Source organism: Euprymna scolopes, chromosome 32, assembly GCF_053919585.1.
Source record: "Euprymna scolopes isolate OS-2025 chromosome 32, ASM5391958v1, whole genome shotgun sequence".
NCBI lineage: Eukaryota > Metazoa > Mollusca > Cephalopoda > Sepiida > Sepiolidae > Euprymna > Euprymna scolopes.
This window is the reverse complement of record NC_136513.1, coordinates 41,945,821-41,960,441: the sequence shown is the minus strand read 5'-3', so window position 1 is coordinate 41,960,441 and position 14,621 is coordinate 41,945,821. Positions and strand designations below refer to the sequence as shown.

At 34.6% G+C, this 14,621-nt stretch overlaps 1 long non-coding RNA gene across 2 annotated transcripts in view; it reads right to left on the bottom strand.

The window, feature by feature from the left end:
- Window positions 1-14,621, bottom strand: part of LOC145256305 (uncharacterized) — a 607,467-nt gene that overhangs the window by 57,246 nt on the left and 535,600 nt on the right. For both annotated transcript variants that reach the window (XR_013863968.1, XR_013863969.1), the window contains exon 4: window positions 5,414-5,453. This is a non-coding gene — a long non-coding RNA (uncharacterized LOC145256305). The remainder of the gene's footprint in view (window positions 1-5,413; window positions 5,454-14,621) is intronic.

The following is a 14,621-nucleotide window of genomic DNA, read 5'->3' as shown; positions in this document are numbered from 1 at the left end:
ATCACATAAAAACATGTTTTCTCAAAACAATAAAAGACAATATCATCTCAAAGCCAAATTGTAGACTAATATATATATATATATATATATATATTATATACACACATATATACATATATATATATATACACTTCATTTAATCACATAAATTGCTATACGAAAATATAATTTATGCGTACATTTTCAGTATTCAGTATTTTCGATATCCGAAGAAATTTTCAACATTGGCCTGGAGTTTGCCTCGAAAGAAATCCACATTATTAAAAAATGTAAAAATCAGTTCTAGTAAATAAATATTAATAACCAATGGATAAGAAATAAAATGACAAATCCTTTTGATTTGGTGATGCGCCCTTTAGACTCTGCAGAGGCATCAGCCATTGTAGGACTGTTCATTCTATATACCCTCACAAGCATATTTTATACTACAGACATCGGCCTATATAGAGATGATGGACTAGCTATGATAAAAGACTGTAACAAAGTCAAGGAGGGTAAGAAAATGCTTGACTCTAAGCATGACAAACTTATTTTTGTACTCCTCACCTGGTCACCGCCACACATTTTTAAGTTCATAAGAACCAAACAAATTAAATTTCGTCTCATCAGACAATAGGACATGGTTCCAGTATTCTATTGGGTTTATTGGCATGGCTTCAGCAAACTGTTTGCAGACTTTCCTGTCCATTGGCTTCAGAAGAGGCTTTCTCCTGGAGTGATAGCCATAAAAACCAATTTGAGAAGTATAAGGATAAGTGGATCATGCTTACAGTCAAGCATGGAGGTTGGAATGCTATGGTCTGGGACTGGAGAGTTACATTTTATTGGGGAAAACATGAACTTCAACGTGTACTGTCAAATACTGCGGCAGGCCATGATCCCCTCCCTCCAGAAACTTGATTGCAGAGCAGTGTTCCCGCATGACAATGACCAAAAATTCAAGACAACCACTGCTTTATTGAAGAGGCTGAGAGTACAGGTGACGGACTGGCTAAGCGTGTCTCCGGACTTGACCCCATTAGAAAATCTTTGGAGCATCCTCAAGCAGAAGGTGGATATGCGCAACTCTCAAATATTCGCCAGCTCTGCAACGTCGTAATTAAAGAGTGGAAGAGCATTCCAGTGGCTACATGTGAAGCTCTGGTGAACTCTCTGCCCAGGAGAATAAAGGCAGTTTTGGATAATGATGATGGCCACACAAAATATTGAGAGTTGACATGTTTTATGTCAGTATTGATAATTTTTCGTAAGGTATGTACTCTTTTGTTGCCAGGGATTCAATGTTTAATGGCTATATTTTGAGTTATTTTGAAAGAAAAATAAATTATCTCTGTTATATATGCTGCAGGCAGACTACTTTTCATTGTGTTAAAAAGTCATTTTTCAATGTTGCCCCATGAAGAGATATGCTTAAATATTTGACGAAATGTGATGCGTAATTATACTTCAAAAATATGTTATCGTTTTTTTAGAACAAGAAGTTCTTTTTGGATCTTCCTATACATATATATATATATATATATATATATATATATGTATATGTATGTATATATATATATATATATACGTATATACATATATATATATATATATCCTTCCAGTTAGTAAAGAAGTTAAAAACATAATTTCCCTCTCCTCAATTAACAATTTAAATATGTAATAATATTTCACTCTTGTGGTCTCTTGGTTTTACTGAATTGCAGGACAAGGATTCGTCTGTGAAATATCCAGCTTTGGGCTGTTACTTAAAGTACAATCATTTGGAGAATTACACCAATCCTCGTGAAAAACAGTACTAGTTTGCCGTAGCAGGGATATATTTTTGGGAGTGCACATACTACCTGGTTATGAATATTTTGTTAGGGTTTTGTTATAGGGAAAAATACACTCATTGTTTGATTAATGGATTCATTCATTCATTTAATTTGAAAAGAATAAACGCACAAGCGATTGCCATTAACAATGGGGAAAAAGTCATTGAGAATTAAGACATATACAAACATAAAATTTAGAGGGAAAATAATCGAAGTTCGACCAGTGTCTGTTCATGGTCACTTTGCAGCTCTGTAGTGCTGGCTGATTTACAAGCTCATCGGGTATCTGATTTCACAGAGCAGAGATGCCACTCGAACTGAAAACGATTCTTGGCGTCGAAGCGTCTGCAATTGTCGAAGATAGACCTTTTTCGCGTGTCCATGGAGCCCGCACTCCGGGTCAGGGGTGAAGAACAGGTTCCCGTCCAGGCCGCACCTTCATGAAAGATATTGTAGGCGTGGATGAGGTTGTCTCGAATCTTCTTGCGCTTAATGGAAAAAAAAGATTTAGTGTCCTTATATGTTGCTCCGAGGCCAGCAACGATTTTCGTCGCCAGGCGCTGAACCCGTTCAAGACGTTTGATTTCATTCATGTAATACCGTATTCGAGAATCAGGCGCACCAGAGGGATGTAAACGGGAAGGAAGATGGAGGGAGTGGGATGACCAAAGGAGCAGTGCATGAGGAACAGAGCGCCTCTGACTTTATTAGCAGCCGTGGCTCAGTGTTCAGAGCGTAAATATGTGAAATGTACAATCACACTAAAATCCTTTGCTTGACTGACGGACTCTAGCAGTCAGTCAACTGGTTTGAAGTCAAGAGGGAATGGAGGAGTTGAGTGATGCCGGTCCACTGCTATGTGGCTGCAGTTGGCGACGGTCAAACTGAGGTCCAATCCAGTGACCATCTCCAGACGTCATGGAGGCAACGCCAGGGGTCTTCATAAGCACTGTGGGGAGGGGGGCAAGAATTATTTACGTAATCGGCAAACATAAGAGACAGCTGAGAAATCATAGGACAAGATTAGAAACAACCCTTTTTGCACATAGCTTGTTGCACTGTATACATCGGAAAGGCAGCCGCTCACTTGAACTCATGCAAGGTTTTCCTTAAAACATCCGATATTGAGATACGTAAGATGCTAAAGAATATTATCTTGCAGGCTTTCTATAGTTTTCGTTTCATTTTCCTTCAGACGAAGTTTTCAGAATTCAAGGGGCTAACTCTTAATGAAATGCATAGGTATTTGAATGTTCCATTAAAGTTCTTCATCACTCAAACTCTAAGTAAAAAAATTGAGAACATCATTTTCCTCTCTCCAACTAACCATTTCGATATGTTATAGTATATCTTTCTTTATTGTCTCTTGGTTTTACTTTTTACTGGATTCCAGAAGAAGAAGTCATTTAGTTTAATGGAATATCAAGCTTCGTGCTATTAATTGAGGTAACATCACTTGGAGAAGGTGCAAATTTAATCGTAAAATCTAATGCGGAATAGCTATAGTGAGGAAATATTACTTAGGTTGGGAATACTATGTGATTTTGACTATTTGGTCAGGGTTTAATTCTAGGGAAAACATTCTCATTCCGGGTTGTTCTGACAAACCCTTATCCAGAGAGACCTTGGACACTCAAGGAGTGTTTCATAGGCATTGAGTTCTGAAGCATTCAATTTATATATATATATATATATATATATATATATATATATATATATATATAATTATAATTATTATAGTAAAAATATAACTATGTCAGCCCCTTTAAGAAATTCGTTTCTTATCGTTGAGCACTTTCAGTTGAATTAAAGTCGGTCAACTTAGCTCTTATGCATAGATCATCGTATAATGATTAGATCACTCTCTGACTGACGTAAATGAACATTTAAAAATTAAAAATGTTTAAATTTAACATTATTTCACGCGGTTAATGGTAGCCGAATGGATTATGTCTTCGCTAACCGAGCCAGAGATGTCTCGTGATGCAGGGTTCGAATCGTTCGACTGGTATTAATCGTGACACCCTGCACTGTAGATTCCCGAAAGGATGAAACCCTAGTGCCTGTAGGTATTTAATTATCATAGTAAAAAAATAATTATATATATATATATATATATGCCAAAGTACTTAAAATTTAAATTCCTCTCTTCCTCCTTTCCTTACCCCTCTCGTTATCTCTCCCCTCCCCCTCCCTATATTTATATCCGCGCCTAGCTGAATTTCATAAACTCCCTCTAACCCCCACAACCGTCTGATGTTTTTAAACCTTAAAACTAAACTATTGCCGATCTCCGCTCCCCTTTTTCCTATTTCTTCCCCCCCCCTTTCTAGTTTTTTTTCGTTTTTTTTTTCGCTTTTTCGCGCTTTTTCTAATATCATTTTTCCAATGATAATAACAATTTCTGTAAAGTCAGACGAAGTTACTGGATCGTTAATACGATTCGGTAACCGAAACATGTGTAACTAAACAGATAAAACGGGAATAAAATATAAAACATATATTTGCTCTGCAATAGTATTGAGCACTTTCTTCAGGCTTTTACTAATTACCATTTTTGCTAAATATATATATATATATATACATATATATATGTATATATATATATAGAGAGAGAGAGAGAGATGGAGGGAGGAGAGAAAGAGAGAGAGAGGGAAAGATGAATAGATAGATAGATAGATATAATTAAGTGTGTATAATGTAAAGAATGTTAAATAAACAACCTGACATATAGAAATTATGGTGTTCATTTTACAGTCTGACCTATGTAATTTGTTAGCATTTGAAAGATAATGCTGACTTTATTATATACATAAACATGTTCTTCCCAATCAAACGAAATCTGTGTGAATGTCATAAGCCTACAGAAACACCACATTGCCGGAAACTTAAGTAATCGACTACTTCGTAATACTTCTAATTTCCATTTGGTCCGGAATAGTGTTCTCTGATTCAATTCTTTTGCTATCACTGGTTATGGTTGTGAACAAAGATGCTAGAATAATGTTTGCGTGCCAAATGGCGAAGATATTAAAATACTTATCCTGAGCATTATTCTCATATTTCAGTGGATATAATCCCCGACCTTCTTCAGGTGAATCTTTTCGAACTTTGGAATTTACGATAATATAAGCCGAGTTGAGTTATTGATAACGCCCAGATTAGCTATGTGTGTAGATGCGTGTCTGTGCGACACCGCCACTTGAAGTAAAATAGAGCCCTAGTTGTCCGTCGCTATCTGTCTAGTTGCCTCGAATCCCCAGTGATTTTCTGCTCGGCCCGAGCAAATCTCGCCTGCTTTTGACTCCGGTCTCATTTGGCGAATTTCCAACATGCAAACAAATTCTAAATATATCAACCTATACGTACGGTGTTTTGCCACATATTTCATCTTGACTTTGTCTCCCTTGGTGAACCACCTCCTCTCATTATCTTTCTACTTACCCAACCTCCTATATATTTGTCCTGTTGAAAAACAGTTTAATTTTTTTCTCATATTTTCCACCTTTTATATTGCCAGCAATCATGCTATCATTTTAGGTTACTATATTCTTCATTTTTTTTCCTGAGAATTCAATAGGAAACAAAGTTACACTGACCTTAGTTTATCTTGCAGTATGGAAATTCTTGGAATAGTTCCTGAAATTAAATTTAAAAAAAACACACATTTATAAAATGTATATATTTTAACGTTCGTTTACATATTAATACAATATTAATGTGTAAGTCAGAAAGACAACATAGGAATATTACAATTATTCTCGGTCCTGGATAGGACCTAAAAATATATCCGATGGTGAGGCTCCACCTTGCGGGCCTTGGGGAGTGTGGAGCCACCCTTTAATTTCCATTAGTCCCAAGTCCACTCTGACCCGGAGTGGATGTACCTGTTAGGGTCCTAACTATGGGTTAAATAGAATCTGACTTAAAACAAAATACACTCCATTAAAAATCGTTCCTCAAAATAACTAGATTCGGCATTAAATAACCTGAAAAAGGTTGATATGCCGTAAAACAAAATCAACCAACCAACCAACAATTCTTTTGGAGCACCCGAAGAAATAAGATTTTGATTTAGGAGATTTCTTAAATAAGTTTCCAGACTTTTTATACAGCCATTTAAAATTGACGTAGACTCTTGAAAATTCACCATGTTATAGCTATATACCGTATGAGATGACTGAACAATCTTTATGATTTCAGACTCAAAGGAACAGCTACAACAGGTTTTTGAACACACCCTACAAAAGCCTGATTGACGCAGCTGGTGAATTTCGAAAATGCAATACGGACGTGAGGACACTTTAGAAGAACGATATGCAATACAATTCTGTTTTAAACTTGGAAAATATGCTACAGAAATGTATTGAACGCATCAGACTGCTTTTGAAGCATCTTGTATGAACCGGGCATCAGTTTTTTAGCGGCATAAGAGATTCGAGGAAGGCAGAAAGTCTGTGAGGAACTTTACACACTATTATTCTCGAGAAACAGAAGATGCGGAAGACGTGTACGAAGTTTGTCTCAAAGGCGCTCCGAGAAGATCAGAAAGAAAACGTTGTCATGACAACATCGAGATGGTCGAGTTGATCAATTCAGATCCATATAGTCCAGACCTTGCCCCCTTTGACTTTTGCTTTTTCGCTAAACTCAAGAAAACTTTAGAGGCTGTCATTTGAAGACAACTGAGCAGATGGAAGAGATCGTGACGAGGTTCATTGATGCTCTCACACAAGAGAGCTTCCATGGGGTCTTACAAAAATTATTGGAAAGATACAAGTGCATTGCAGCCAGAGGAGATTACTTCGAAAATACCTAGAGGTTCATGTGTGTATTATTAACCCTTAACTTACGAGAGCTTTTAATTTTTTAATACTTAGTTTTTACTATTATAAGCAACTGCAACAATGGTGTCTTCAAGGACCATGGAATTCTTTGCCCTAACTGCATTAATCAATGAAGGAAACCCATGCTTAAAACGCATGTTTGAATGTTTGTATTGTTTTTTTGATAAAAAATTATTTTTCAAAGACCCTAGACTTGATTTTATGTGATCTTAAAAGATTCACACCTATCGTAGGCAATGTGTGTAAAAAACCATCGTAGCCCAAGAGTTAATAAATGTGTCCATATGAAAATATCTGGAAACTTATTGAAGCCACGTCGTTAATGGCATAAAATGATTGAATTGAATAGGGTTCCTTAAAACTCCATTTCTCGCTCCTTGGATGAATCTCGCTCTTACCAGCTGGTGCATCATCCATTACGCCCCAAGACCGTGTTTATATTACGAACTGAGGTTAGTACGACAACTTCTTTTTTGGGAGTAGGAGTTAGTGTTAGATCGATAACTCGGGATCGGAATCGGAAATCTAAAAAAATCGCACATTTCTGAGGTATCGGAATCGGAAAATATTGTGCTTATTTTCCGATGCCAACAACGATTCATTTAATTGCCCTTTTTATTTGATTTTCTTTAAAGAAAAATATCCTATCGCTGATAGTAATACTAAAATAGCAAATACCTGTTGATTTTAACCTATCAGTAAAACGAAAATCGATAGATCATCCCTCACAAGTGTATCGTTACGTTTAAGGAAATATCTGCACATTTAACATGCATTTTAACGGTAATTACGAAGAATAACAAATCGTTGAGAATAACAACAATAGAGTTAAATATGTAGAGAGTTACAAAGAATCGGATTAGGTAATTGTATCGGAATCGGAAATTTAATACGGAATCGGTAATTGTATCGGAATCAGTAAAAATACTGAAATCGTCCCATCTCTAGCAGGAGTTACGTCAGATTATCAGATTTCTTGTAGTTTCGATTCCATCATCATCATCATCATCATCATCATCATCATCATCATCATCATCATCATCATCGTCATCGTCATCGTCATCATCATCATCATCATCATCATCATTTTTATGACATTATTATATCATTGTTATTATATACAGAGAATTATATGGATTACATGGACAACGCTTCTTTCTAAGAACTACCAGTCTGTGAAACCCTGCTCCGCTGGTCTGCTTTCCAATTGACTACAATATGACTATCTTTAAGTTCAACGCAAGCAAGTTCTTATTCAACCGTCCTCGTAAATGATTAAATTATACCAAATTACTTCTACAGGCGATTATTACGCAACTTTCACAATGACTAGAATACACACATAAACCTTCATCCTCGAGCGGCATTCGGGTCTTAATTATGCGGCGGCCCCTTTGTAAAATATATTACAATCACAGGCATTCATAAAAACTCATCTGCAAGAGGAAGCTTAAGGTTTTATGCAAACAAATAATATTACACAATTAATACAGATGTTCCATTTTCCCGCGATATTATTGAGTAAACGGAAATGACGTAAGATGAAATGTGTGAAACGGAAGTGTATTAACCTTCACGGAAATCTCGATTAATTAGTATCTTATTATTACTAATCAAATTCTCCAAGAACCAAATGTTTGTAAACCTCCGTTCTCTCTTCCTGTTAACTGTTTTTTTTTGTTCAACTTATAATCGTGGTGTTTTCAAGTCTAAGTTCTTTACGTTGATTATCTTTTTCCTAAACATTAAGTTGTTTCACGCATTGTTCGTATCGACCTGCTAACAAAGAATAACAGCACATCATTAATTTCAATAAAGTAAACACAATCACGCTTGAGAAAGATAATGCACATAGAGAATTGTTTCGGCTTTATCTCGAGCCTTGACAATGTCCAGATATTCTCGCTTTAAAACCAATCGCTAGAAAACAAAAGAAAAAGTCTCTTATATTGGTATGCATTTTTAAGTTAAGTCCTACAGAAAGTGTGCCATTTCAGGAGTAGCAAGTTTATCGCTTGCTGCCTGATGCACTTCCAGTGGGAAATACTGACGGAACTACTAAGGCATATTTTGCAGGTACAAAGTGCTCTTTCTTATTGAGCATTGACTGATTTTCCCGACTTATGCGGCCTTTCTCAAGAGGGATGGTTGAGAAAACACGCTAAAACGGTCAAAACATCTAGTGCCTAGTTCTCTCCGCCTCAATTTTAATTCGCCCCCTCCTACACACATTTATATATATATATATATATATATATATATATATATATATATATATATATATATATATGTACGTATCTTACTTTCGCTGATGTAATGTATAATTGAATTTTATTTCACACGTGCAGAGATTAGAAAAAAAAATTGTTTTCTTTTCAAGATGAAAAGTTCTCTTAATTTGACCGGAACGCGACCTCACAAAAAGCAAAAGGCGTTTCTTTAAAATTGTATTTCTTGGAAGATTATTACATAAAAGCGACGCCATTCTTCGTCGATGTTCGGCTTTAATTGCATTAGATTTTCTTGTGCGATTCGTAATTCGATTGGCGGTTTGTCTTACGTTTTGCCTATTGAATCATAAACTCGTTTAAGGAGTCTAAATCATTGACAAAACGTAGAGGTGAGGAAAACATGAAGCCGGAGAAATATAAAACGGAAACAAAGAAATCGAAACAAAATCGAAACAACATCGGAACAAAATGCTTAAGAAAAAGGGGAAAGTGAGGAAAATCTTGGTTAACTGAACCGTGAAGAATTTGAAGATGGGAAATATGTTTCAGAAAAAAGAAAAGAAAAAAGCAAACAAATAGATGCAGAAACTGCAGAATCTAAGTTTACAACAATATCTCGATGCAGAGAAGTGTTTTATACACCCAAACATGGAACAAAAAATCCCTAGATGTTAACAACAATTATGTGGGTGTAAAGCAGATAGGGGTTTCTGCTTCACCAGTGAATAAAATCCTAATCATGATATTGATGATAAAAATCTTAAGTAAATATCTAGTGGTATCATTTCAAGTTTTATTTTCAAATACATTTGATTATTTCTTATGTTTATCTGTAATTCTATTCGGCATAATAATTTGTAATTTAACGCGTGGTTATAAATTTGTTACATTGTTAGTTAACATTCGCCACTCACGAAGACTATGTGATTACGTCTGTAGAGGTGATTGGACACTTTCTTCTGTAGCTGAATAAGCATATCTTCGATCTACATTATTGATTGCAAACATCGTAGATGAAGAACGGTGTGTCGTGGTAGTGGTTTATTGAAATTTTCTTCTGGCTTTCCTGAATAGTCCTTTAGTTTCCCGTTCAGCGATGGACCTTTTGCTAGTGGTCAGGCATTTGGTTATCGTTTTTCTCTAGATGTGATGGACCTTAGGTTTGGGCTTCTAGCTGGTAACGTCAATATCACACACTTTTATGTGTTTTCACACGTCGGCGGAAGTAAGGGCAGCCAATTTTCCTTTTGCAAGTACTGAGCTCACCGTAGATAATGTCTTTTGGGATTAGCCTATTGTCAATTCGGTGAACATGGTTTAGCCAGCGTAGGTGTCCTTGGAGAAGGACGGTGAACATTAAAAGGATGCCATTCCTTGCGAGCATAGCATTGTGTGTAGCTTTGTCTTTTACCGAAATTCCAAGAATTCTCTGCAGACTACACAGACATACTACGCATGCGAAATGTGTTCATTTTCTGTTCTTGGTGGCTGTAGGTTGCCCATGCTTCGATTCCATACACAGGCCATGTAAACGTCCTCTTTTGTGGAGATGTTAAGATGTTTATTTTCCCACACCCAAATTGTCAATTTTACAAAAGTGGTGAATGCCTTTCCAATGCGTTTGTTGTGTTCTACACCAGGAGATAGGTTGTCTGAGGCTGTAGACCCAAGATACTGGAATTGATGTGCTACGACTAAGCACTGACCATTCATAGTGGTAATAGGAGATGAGATGAATAGGTTCCTTGGCTCATGACACGGGTTTTCTTAAGGCTGATTGTAAGGTTAAATCTTTGAAAGCATTAAAAAACCTGTCTATGTGTCTTTGAAGTCCTTCAGTGTGAGATACTACTACCGCATCATCAGCAATCAGTAGGTCACTGATGGTAACTTGGATTTGGTACTGGATCAAAGGCGGTTGATGTTGAAGAGGCGGAAATCCGATTTTGAGTGAAGGTTAACTCTGTCTTCTGAGAAATTGAAAGCATGTCAGGAGCTAGAACACATCCCTGTTTGACGCTGGCGAAACTCAACGGAGGTGTCTCTGTCAAATTGCACAGTGCTCATCATAAAAATGACTTTATAAGGTTCAGGAGTTTAGGAGCGAATCTAATGAGAGGTAGCATCTTGAATAACCCGTCTCTACTAACAATGGCGAATGCCTTATTAAGGTCAATAAAGGCAAGGCACAATGACCTGTTTTCTTCTATGCTCTTTTAGAGTTTGGCGTAGTGAGAAGATCATATCAATGGTGGAACGTTTGGTACGAAGACACACCGTGATTCAGTTTTTACATGACATTTTTCTTAATCTGTCTATCTAGTTCAGTTTTTCGGGGAAACTACAGGACCGATCTGGCTGAAATTTTTATGGATCTTTGTTATGACAACTTGCAGCGAAGCAAGTGTTATGGTACTCATTCGATGCACAGTTAGATATAATTAGAGATTAATAGAGATTCTATCTAATTTTCACTTTTTTTTCTCAAAACGATGTGGTTGAAAGCTTGTACGTACCTCTACGATAAATATTGTGGTATTTTTTCGATACACAGGGGTTCATAGTAATTACTTGGGATTCGTCACTCTAATATCACATAACTCTACACTTTAGCATAAAACATACATTCCTAACCAACATTGCCCATCTTGAACTAAAACTCCAGTTTTTATATAACTTTCAACCTGCTTCGTTGTATTTTTTAGGCCTGGCGAATATTTAATGCGATATCTATCGCTTTCGTTTCTGCTATACACCCCTCTTTCTCTTTTCTCTCGTCCTTTGTCTGTTTATTAAAACTCAAACTTAGACAATAACAATAAAATTAAACACTGGAAAAGCTAAACTATTATAATAAAGTTGTATTTCTGTCTGTTTGTTTGTTGACAATTTGTGTAATATATACAAACAATAAACTGTTTCGCAAATACATTTTAATAATGAAGAACGGACTCTTATATGCCTATATTCTTGCATGATTTCTATATTTACAATTTATTCAGAAAGAAATTAACATTCAAAAGGTTATCTCATTTGCATATTACATTCAAGAAAATCTGTTTTAATAATTAGTTCTACACTTTTAATAGAAATTAGTGATTGAATTGTTTGAAGTATTCTATTTAGAAATATTATACAAACGTGATTCATTTAATGTATTTTTAATTTTAATTCATTTATAATTTATTTTGTAAATATTATAACCAAAATCAACTGGGTTTAAAAACAGAAGCAATTTTTCATTTTAACTAGAATTTAATTTCTTTTTAGAGATTTTATTTCCTCGTTTTAATTTCATGGATGAAGATGATTATTTTTTATGCTTGTAAAAATTACAAAATATGTATAACTTTAAGGTAAAAAGTTGGAATATTTCTTGTATTTTGTAATAGTATGAGACTTCGCCGGCAGTATGTTTTTTTTTACTTTTTTTCTTTAGCTGGTAGCGCCTAGTTATTAATAAACGAAAAATGCTTAAAGAAAATTCATACTAGTTAACAAGTTGCTAAAGAGGTAGAGAGATAAAATAGAGAGTAAGGGAAAACATATATATATATATATATATGTGTGTGTGTGTGTGTGTGTGTGTGTGTGTATAAATACAATTGTAACTAACGATGAAATACACTACTTGTTGCAACCAACCCATCCTTTGGTGTCTTGGTTTTTGTTAAAACAATATATAAATGCTCAATTATCAAATACGATAATTTCGTAGCTTAAAGTTTAAGTAATCTTTTTTGGCTTTAAATGTGTTGATATATTGAACGATTACTCACTTATACAGACACGGTAAAATTCGGAATGTTACAAATAAGACTATATATACATCAAGTGATACTTAATCCATTATTAAAAAAAACAGATTATATTAAAATAGTATAATAATGAGAACATGATTTGAAAATATGTAAAACATGAAAACATGTACAACATGAAAACATGTGAAACATGAAAATATGTAAAACATGAAAATATGTAAAACATGAAAATATGTGAAACATGAAAACGTGAAACATGAAAACATGTAAAACATGAAAATATGTAAAACATGTAAATATGTAAAACATGTAAATATGTAAAACATGAAAATATGTAAAACATGTAAATATGTAAAACATGAGAAACATGAAAACATGTGAAACATGAAAACATGTAAAACATGAAAACATGTAAAACAATAAAACATGTAAAACATGAAACATACGAAACATGAAAACGCGTGAAACATGAAAACATGTAAAACATGAAAACATGTAAAACATGGAAATATGTGAAACATGAAAACATTTAAAACATGAAAATATTTAAAACACGAATATATGTAAAACATGAAAGCATGTAAAACATGAAAATATGTTAAACATGTAAATATGTAAAATATGAAAACATGTGAAACATGAAAATATGTAAAACATGAAAACTTGTAAAACATGGAAATATGTGAAACATGGAAATATGTGAAACATCAAAATATGTAAAACATGAAAATATGTAAAACATGAAAACATGTAAAACATGAAAACATGTAAAACATGGAAATATGTGAAACATCAAAATATGTAAAACATGAAAATATGTAAAACATGAAAACATGTGAAACATGAAAACATGTAAAACATGGAAATATGTGAAACATCAAAATATGTAAAACATGAAAATATATGAAACATATAAATACAAAACTCATTTTATTAAACACCTGACCGAAGGCAAGAGGAATCGTTGGCCGAAACGTTGGGAAACAACAATTCTAAGAGGATACTAGTCAGCAAATAAATGCATAATTCATTGTATAATTTGCACATCTAAAAAAGGTTCCAGTAATAAAACATAGTATAACATTCAGCACGGACCCGATAATGGAAGAACAGATAAAAACGAAAAATCTAGGATTGCTTTACAATCAACTATATATACAAAAACGACATTATTCTTACACCAACCTAATATAGGACCCCCCCAATCCAATTTTGGGGTCCGTGACGCAGTGAATAGAGACGTTGAATCCCTACGTGTCCATAGTGAGCAGTGTCTGATCATAGCGGTTTAAATCCTAACTAGATCCCGCTAGAAGGTTAGCTGATGAAAAAGTGTATAGACGACAACTATGGAAGACAGTTGTTATTGAGGATACTGTTAAGAGACTAAGCATTTCTATTCCGTCGCGTTTTAAAATTTGAGGAAGGCCAGGGTAATATTTGGCCGAAATGTTGTATAGCAACAACAAGAAACTTAGGATAATAGTCAGCAAAAAAATAAATAAAACTGACTTTATCTCTGTGTGCGTCTGTGGGTGCGAGTTTATTTCCTGCATGGCGCTGATATTTTTAAGGTTCAGACAAATACCCTTTATGTATACGAGAGTATTATTAGAAATGTTTTGTAACATCGATATCTTATTTCTATCTGATGGAAATAATATTATCTTTAGAAAATCTAAGATTTCAAGGAAACCAAATTAACTATTTTTCCGTACTTTTTTTCTTGGATATTAAAAAAGTACAAATACTAATATGTAACAATTAAATGTGAGTATTTTATATTCTTTTAATTATCTCTTTAGACACGTATACACACGAAAAAAAACATACACATATATAAATCCACTTTTCATGGTCTCAGATGAACTTTTCTAAATTCTGCATCGGTTGTACGGCTCTAATTTTGTATTATCTTTGAGAAGGAGGTATTATTCACGAAATTATCAAATATATAAAATTATTTCG